Here is an 8542-nt window from a genome sequence, read left to right as displayed (position 1 = left end):
GCAAGATGCTAAGCTTAAAATAATCGAAAGTACGTTTAAAATCGACTCTGCTATACGGCAGGGAAACCTGGCTTGTAATACAATCAAAATTTAGGGGTGTTTATAAAAATGTCTCGGGATCATAATCGGAATATTCTGGCCGAACACCATAATTAACAACAAGAAAGAACGGAATAACGGTCAGGCCGAACTTTTTAAACCCTCCACTACGAGTTACATTTAAAAAAATTTGGGCATGAATACCTGCAAATTGCAGGTGGAACAAACTTCAGGTGCAAACAAAGCCATTTCGATGTGACCATAATATTCAACAACCGACATATTTCTGGGCGAAAGTTTTATACACCAACGAAGACTAAATACCAAAATTCAGTCATTTTGGCGGAATATAGAGGCCACAACCTTCAATATACCGCAAATCGGAAGGAACCGTTCTATGGGGGCTATATGAAGACGTGGACCTATACTGACAAATTTCATATGGAAAGTTTTATACCCAAAATGAAGACTAAAAAACAAATTTCAGCCATTGCGGTGGAGTACTGAGGCCGCAACCTTCAAAATACCGCAAATCGGAAGGTACAGTTCTATGGGGGCTATATCAAAACGTGGACCAATATAGCCCATATGCAATACCAAACATCCTAGGAGTAATAACAACTTCCATACCAAATTACAAGGTTCTACCTTCAAACTTGCGAGTTGTATATTCATTTCAACAGGCGGACGGACGGACATACGGACATGGTTGTATCGACTTAGAATTTTACACTCATCAAAAATATATACTTTGTAGGGCCTTCGAAGAATATTTCGATGTGTTACAAACGGAATGACAAATTTATCAAGTAAGAAACGTCTATAGTCGGACCGAGCCGACCATGGGATACCCTATACCACTATCCCTGGACAATCGCTCTCCCCGGAACTTCTTTTCAATGATTGTGAAAATTTAATTTTCAAATATCAGAGATGTAATGTATAATACTTGTGACCAAAACCAAAAAGTTATCTAGCATGACAAAGACATTTTTGTAGCAGAAAAGGAAAATTTAGTTCACACACACTAAAATGTAATGAAACCCACTAATGTCGTACTACTACTTCCGTTGTCTAACCGCTACGTTATTGAAATTTTTACCAATTTCACACAATAGTTTCAGTCCATTTAACCCGCTAAGTACTATCTGATCTTCACGTTGGTTAGCGCTTCTTCTTCATCATAAACTCAAACTTTGTTTAAAATTTTGCGGGTTATTATTTTGACCTACAGAGCCGCTACAAAAGTGGTTAAAATTTTGTTTTTGGTCCATTTCATCCCCTGAACATTTCACGATCATCACCAAAAACTAATCATTCCTATTCTGGCCCGAACCCAAGCTTGTTTACAATTTTTAATGGACGGACACACATCGCTAAATCGCTTTATCTCGTCGAGATATGAATTTTGGCATACCAAATAAGGGGTCTAGGACGAATATTTCGTGGTTGTAGCATACAACGTACAGCATGAGGAGAAGGTGTTATTATAAGCATTTTAATGAAGTTTGAGCACGTCTGTGACCGGCCTTATCGCTCGTCGTTAAGGGATGGGTTCCAACTTCTATGCCATCACTCCAGCTACATGCAATTATTTTAGTTTACGTGCTCATGGTCGAGAGAGGAAGAAAGAAAAGAAAGCAGAATGCCAGGATGCATAGAGGTTATATTCCTATGTGGCTAGAACACTTGAACCGAGGGGTCTGGTTGATCTTGCCCCCAGTATGCCCACCCAACCGATCCGCAGCATTTCCAATCCTAAGAAACACATATCCGCTGCGGGTCCCCAAACTATAGTAACCCCATATCCTTAATATGCCATGGAATCAAACGATGAAATCATTTACTCAATACGAGACATAATGATTTTATTTACTTCAAATTCAAACATTATTTTTCCTTAAATGTACCTAAGCTACTTTCACTTAACTATTTCAACACTACTAACTAAAGAAAGAAAGAATAACTCCATTAGAAATTGAGTTAACACTCGGTTCCTTGGTTCTTAACTAATAAAGATCCTAATATTATAACTATGCAAGGTAAAATTCACAAGCGGACAAACTCAATACATATATGTTTGTTGGGTTCACCCACTTAAATGTATCTTTATGGATTCAGTGAAACAAACTAAAAGAATATGTTACGTTGTGGTTTGTAAATATACAAACCTCTGTTTAGATTCTAAACAGAATGATTGGGAAAAAGAATTTCAAATACAATAACAAAGTTTTCTCACAATTGATTATGTTTAAGAGAATTGTGTTTCAATAAATTATTATAACTGTTATCACTTACTCCTTTGTTGTAGTGCACTCCCTCGACGAAAGGCCTTTCGATGAGTACAGCAGCTGTTCAAATGGAATTAATATTTACGGATTCTCTTGTACACTCTGCTCTCTTAAACATTGAAAATGTTGCTGGATGTCTGGACACATATCATCCGCAACACGCTGGTCGCTAACACGCTTACAAATAGGAGATACATTGATCTAGCAACATATGGTCGATCACCAAACCCAGTATTATTTCATTACAGCAAAACAATGTAATGTGTGTAAATATATGATAGATATGTAATGTTGACTGTGTATGAGGGTTGTGTGGTCGATCTGGTTGACAAAATCAATGCACTGTAATAGAAAAAAAAAACAAAAGGTAACACACAGAAACTTAAAATGAACGGTATGTGTAATCACCGGCTTCCGAATTATGATATCTGGTTAATTAGCAATCTCATTAAAATAAATTGGTTATTAAACGCGATAGATTTTTCCTTTCCCTGGTGGTTTGGTTAATCTTTCTGACCACTTTAGGAATCACATTTACCAGTTTTCCACGCAAAATTAAAATTCAAGAGCCGATCATTACCACACTTCTCACTATCTAGCACCAATGTTAGTTACACTTATACTTAAGGTTTTTATCAAGACTATAACATCAGGAACTTTCAACAGCTCACTCCTGGGATATTTGTTGTTGTTCAGATTGGCTTTACACTCGTTTCACAGTTTACAAATTGTGTTTCCTTAGAAGCGGCGACTTTTTGACGTTAAACTTCTCGACGGGTTGCTAATCTGATCTCAGGCAATTATTTTAACCACACGTATGTTTGCTATGATTTTTCTGGCCTTTGAAATAGAAGTGCATCATACGTTGGCACTGTTTAATTCTTCACGCCTTCTTACTCAACGGACAAATAAATGCCATGCAAGCACTAAGCAAAATAAATAGTCGTCGCGGTGGATGTGTGTCCCATTACAGAAATCAATGTCCATTTATGGTAGTTGACGAAAAACCAGTATTTTCGCTACTGTGCTATGATCATGATGGGTTTTTTTTTACTAAGCAATGGGTGCCAATTCTAATGTGAAAGGTAGAAACAAAATAAAACTCTCATTTAAATTGAGAAAATAATTATAAGGTAAATTTTAAGATATTACCGCGTTGGCGAAGAGGCACCAAAAAGACAAAATGCAAAGGTCTCAACAGTATTTAACGACGGCAACCCAATCAAATTAAAATATCCACAGAAAAATTTAATGCTTTTTCACTTCATAAGGGTATCTGAAGATTAATACGGAAACAGTCAGCACAAAAAACCTCAAACCCCTTAATAAAAACTTACCAAATTTAATGAAAATTTTGAATTATGTTACGAAATTATTCAAATCTGGAAAAGGTAATATATTTTTACCTTCGCCTTATCAAGCAATAGTTCTTGTTAAACAGCTATTGAAGTTTATGTTAAAATTGACTGAAAGTGAAACTTTGCAAACTTGTTCTGTGTACTGGTAGAGACAAAATGGACGAGAAATGAAACTCTAGAAACAATCGGACCTCATAATATTTCGCAAAAAGAGTTGTTTTCCAATGACAAGAAATAAATGAAGAAGGTGCAAGTACCCACAAGCTGATACATAGACACGTAGCAAGATTACAACTTCACAAATAGATGGCGTGAGTAGGGACATTTATCAGATACATTTCCGTTTTGAAATTGGAACAATGCAATTACTGTCAAATCCCCATCAGGGCAAGCACCACTCTACATGGTGTTACATAAACTTTTGAAGAGACAATATGTAGTATGGGATAAAAATGTGGTTCTCTACACAGAACCCATTATATATTAGGCAGTAGGTCCGTTATCTAGCAAACATTTTATTGCAATTTACATCACAGGAAAGGTCAGTAGTTTTTTTCCATATGTAGGCTACTTTGCGAAATATATATGTCCTCAAGGAATTAAAATATCGACCAAAAATAAAATTTTTATATTTTTCATACAAAAGTAATGGTCCATTTCACCCGCTAAAGAATATCAGATCATCATTCAAAATTGTAGGCATCTTTTTCGACCTATACTCTTACCCGGTGCAACATTTCGTGACTATTGATGTATAATTTCGACTTCTAGCGAGTTTATTATTACACTACAAACAAATATCGGAATATGTTAGGCTGTAACTCTGTTATCTAATCATGCACACCAACATAATTGGCATCAATTGAAAGGTCAAGCGTTCCACTTTCAAGTATATCTCACTTGTCCGAAATGTCACTTCCAGGAATTAAGATATAAGCTGTATATTTAAAATCTTCACAATATTCACACAAAAGTTTTGGTCCATTTAACCCTCTAAATATTATCCGATCGCCATCTCAAATTGCAAGCTTCTCCTTTGTGATATACTCTTACCTTATTTAAAATTACGCGTTGATCGGAAAATTATTGAGACCTACAGAGCCGCTAGAAAATTGGATAAATATTATGTTTTTGGTCCATTTCACCCGCTAAATATTTCACGATCATCACCAATAAGAATAGGGATCTATTCTGATCTGAACCCGACCTCCATAAAAAATTTCGTCCATACGGTCCACAATTGCGGCCTGGAGCGTGTTTACAATTTATAATGGACAGACGGACGGACGGACAGACACACATCTCAAAATCGCTTTATCTCGTCGAGATATGAAGAGTGGTATACCACATTGGGGGTCTCCGACGAATATTTCGCGGTGTTACATGAATTTTTACCAAAACAAACTTATAATACCCTTTTCCACATTGTGGTATGGGGTATAATTATACCGTCCATATTAAGTCCGTCCGTCTGTCGGTCTGGCTGGCTGGAGCGCACGATAACTCTCGAACGGTCCAAAATTTGGCTTTCGTAATGTTTTGTCCAAACTTAGTTTAAGTTCGAAGATGGGTTGTATCGGTCCACTCCTCTCGGTACCTCCCCCATACAAGTTTGGAAATGTTAGGAAAGTTTGTGCGCACGAAAACTCTTGAAGGAAGTAACCGATTTGGTAAATACTTTGCACATCGTGAAATTTATACCAGACTTAGATTAGGTTCTAATATGGACTCAATCGTTCCACTCCTTCGGGTACCTTCCACACAAAATTTCGCACCGCAAGATATCTCTCGAACGGATTTGCCGATTCGGTCCACAATTTGGTCTTCGTAATATTTTGTGCCAACTTAGTTTAAGTTGGAAAATAAGCCATATCGGTTCGGATACCTCCCACACAAAAGTTCAAAAATGTTCGGAAAAATTGTGCGCACGATGGGAGTGAGTGAGTAAAATATCTACCAGATATAGATCAGGTTCGAATATGGACTATATTTGTCCACTCTATCTGGTACCTCCCACACAAAATTTTAGATAAATTCACTTTAAGACCTGCTCTCGAATCACTTTGATTTTTGTTGAAGCAACTTGCATTCGCTCTATTATGGCAGTACAAGGTTTTTTAGGGGCAAGTCCATACTTCTTGAGAAAACAACCCGAAAGTTGTAAAAACCCCCTATTGCACCATATGTAGTGGCTGCATGGCTCGAACCGAATACTGCTTTCGTCCACACTTTGGATATTGTAATATTTCTTCGAATATTAGATGAAATTCGAAGGTGGTGCTTATAGGTCCACTCCTTCCGGAACCTCCACCACAAAAGTTCGAAAATATGGGTTAACATTGTACGCGCGATTTCTCATAGACTTAGCAACCGATTTGGTCCAAACTTTGGATCTCTAAATATTGTCGATACTTAGTTTATGTTCAAATTTGGGCCATATCTGTCTAATCCTTGTGGTACCACCCACAAAAATGTTCAACATTTTTGTGTGGTATGAGAATGCTTTAGACATTTGTACCGGAGGTTTTCCTAGTGGCCCTGTTTACAGCGATATTATGTTCTTCGAAGGCTAGTGTGATAAAAAGGCACTATCTATCGATATCCCCGCAAATTGTTGAGCTTTAATCCTTTCCGAACTTTCGTCGGTGCATACGCCCAAAATTTTGAAAACCGACCTAAATACATAAGTTTTTTTTGGGAAAAAAGTATTTCAATCCACACAGGCTGAGGGTATATCTCTGTCGGCAAAGCCGACTGATACTTTTTTACTTGTTGTACCCTCAGCATTTATGCTAACGAGGGTATATGGGCATATTTGTAGAAATTTAACTTATGTTGAAGCGCATGTTTGGTGTATTGTAACAGGCGAACTGTTGTACATCAACACAAACTCTGAACGTATATCGGTAAAATGAACTGTTTTAGCACGATTCATTGAGGGTTTTATTAAAATAATTATTTGTGCGGAATCTGTGTTCACATTAATGTATATATACACTTTATATGTATACATACGGACAAAATGTGCCTCATCGAAATAATTGTTTTAGACCCCAAGTATGTTTGGACGAAATCCGTTTCAGACAATTTGGAGTCGATTTAAGAATGTCCGTCCGTCTGTCTGGCTGGATGGAGCGCACGATAACTCTCGAACGGATCAACCGATTATGTCCAAAATTTGGCTTTCGTAATATTTTGCCAAGCTTAGTTTAAAATCGAAGATGGGTTATATCGGTCCACTCCTTCCGGTATCTCCCCCATAAAAGTTCGGAAATGTTAGGAATACATATTTGTGCGCACGATAACTCTTGAAGGAAGTAACCGATTTGGTCCATACTTTGCACATCGTTAACTTTCTACCAGTCCTAGATCAGTTTTCAATATGGACTCAATCGGTCCACACCTTCGGGTACCTCCCATACAAAATTTCGGAGAAGTGCAGTTTAGGATCTGATCTCGAATCGCTTTGATTTTTGCTGTAGCAACTTGTATTCACTGCCCCCATACGACGGTACAAGTTTCATCAGGGGCAAGTCCATACTTCCTAAGAAAGATAACTCTCGAACGGATCTGCCAGTCGGTCCAAAATTAGCCTTCGTAATATTTTGTCCAAACTTAATTTAAGTTCGATGATAATCTACATGGGTCCAAGATAACTCCCGAACGGATCCTTTAGGTACCTCCCCCACAAAAGTTCAAAAATGTTCGGAACCAGATATAGATCAGGTTTGAATATGAACTATATGTGTCCACTCCTTCGGGTAACTACCACACAAAATTTCGGATAAATCCACTTTAAGGCCTGCTCTCGAGTCACTTTGATTTCTGTTGAAGCAACTTGCATACGCTGCCTCTTTTACGTCGGCAAGAGTTTTTTCAGAGGCAAGTCCATACTTCTTGAGAAAATAGCCTGAAAAGTGCAAAAAATCCCTATGACACCGTGTGTAGAGGTTGGAACGCAAGATAACTCTTGAGTGGATCAACCGATTTGGTCCAAAATTTGGTCTTCGTCATATTTTGTCCAAACTTAGTTTCAGTTCGAAAATGGGCAATATGGGTATTTCTCCGATATATCTTGAACGGGACAACCAATTTGGTCCAAACTTTTGATCTCCTAATATTTTGTCCAAATTTAGTGTAACTTCTAAAATGGTCCATATCGGTCCTCTCCTTAGGGTACCCCCCCACAAAATTTAAACATTTATGTCAGTTTAGGGTCTGTTTGAAGATCCATAGGAAATGTATACCGATGCTCTTCGTTGTGGTCCCGTTTACAGCGAGATTATGTATTCCGTGGACAAGTCCATGCTTCCTGGCATACTGATCCAAAAGTTATACAATGACCCACTAAAGTGACGAGTTGGCGCTATATCAATCGAAAAGATATGACCCCCAAAATAGGATCAAATTTTAATAATGGACTATGTAGGTCCATTCTTTCAACTACCTCCTCCACAACATTTTGAACTTTAATCCTAATCCACATTTTTGTCGGCAAGTTCAAATGTCCAAAATTCTGTAAGTAGATGAAAGTTTCGATTCATATAGGCTGAGGGTGTATCTCTGTCGGCAAAGCCGACTGATACTTTTTTAATTGTTTAGTGATACACATTTCTGATATTGACTTCGTTGTGAAAACAAAAATTTTGACGTATTTGACATATTTTAAAACCTTCACAGAGAGCTGACAACCACTATACAATAACATAAATATAATGCGATAAATATTAAAAAACAAAATGAATTGTACGATCACTTATATCCGGATAACGGATGAGTAAATAAAGAAGAAGAAAACCTTCTAGGACAACCTGCGTTACATAAGTTATCATTTTGCCAAATTTTAAGATCTTA

The 8542-nt window shown here is 37.4% G+C and overlaps 1 long non-coding RNA gene across 2 annotated transcripts; it reads right to left on the bottom strand.

Annotated features, from left to right (window-relative positions):
* Nucleotides 1-1881: 1881 nt before the first annotated feature.
* Nucleotides 1882-3847, bottom strand: LOC141391150 (uncharacterized). 2 transcript variants are annotated; one of them, XR_012409571.1, is made up of 4 exons: nucleotides 3668-3847; nucleotides 3483-3606; nucleotides 2946-3403; nucleotides 1882-2672 (listed from the first exon to the last, which is right to left on the bottom strand). It is a non-coding gene; the product is annotated as an uncharacterized lncRNA (long non-coding RNA). The 2 variants fall into 2 exon arrangements; XR_012409570.1 differs by having other exon boundaries at nucleotides 2242-2672; nucleotides 2739-3403.
* Between the last annotated feature and the right edge of the window lie 4695 nt (nucleotides 3848-8542).

Source organism: Musca autumnalis, unplaced genomic scaffold (genome assembly GCF_047663935.1).
Source record: "Musca autumnalis isolate F117 unplaced genomic scaffold, ASM4766393v1 scaffold_1, whole genome shotgun sequence".
NCBI lineage: Eukaryota > Metazoa > Arthropoda > Insecta > Diptera > Muscidae > Musca > Musca autumnalis.
Note: the sequence above shows the minus strand (reverse complement) of the source record. Positions and strands in the feature narration are given on the sequence as shown.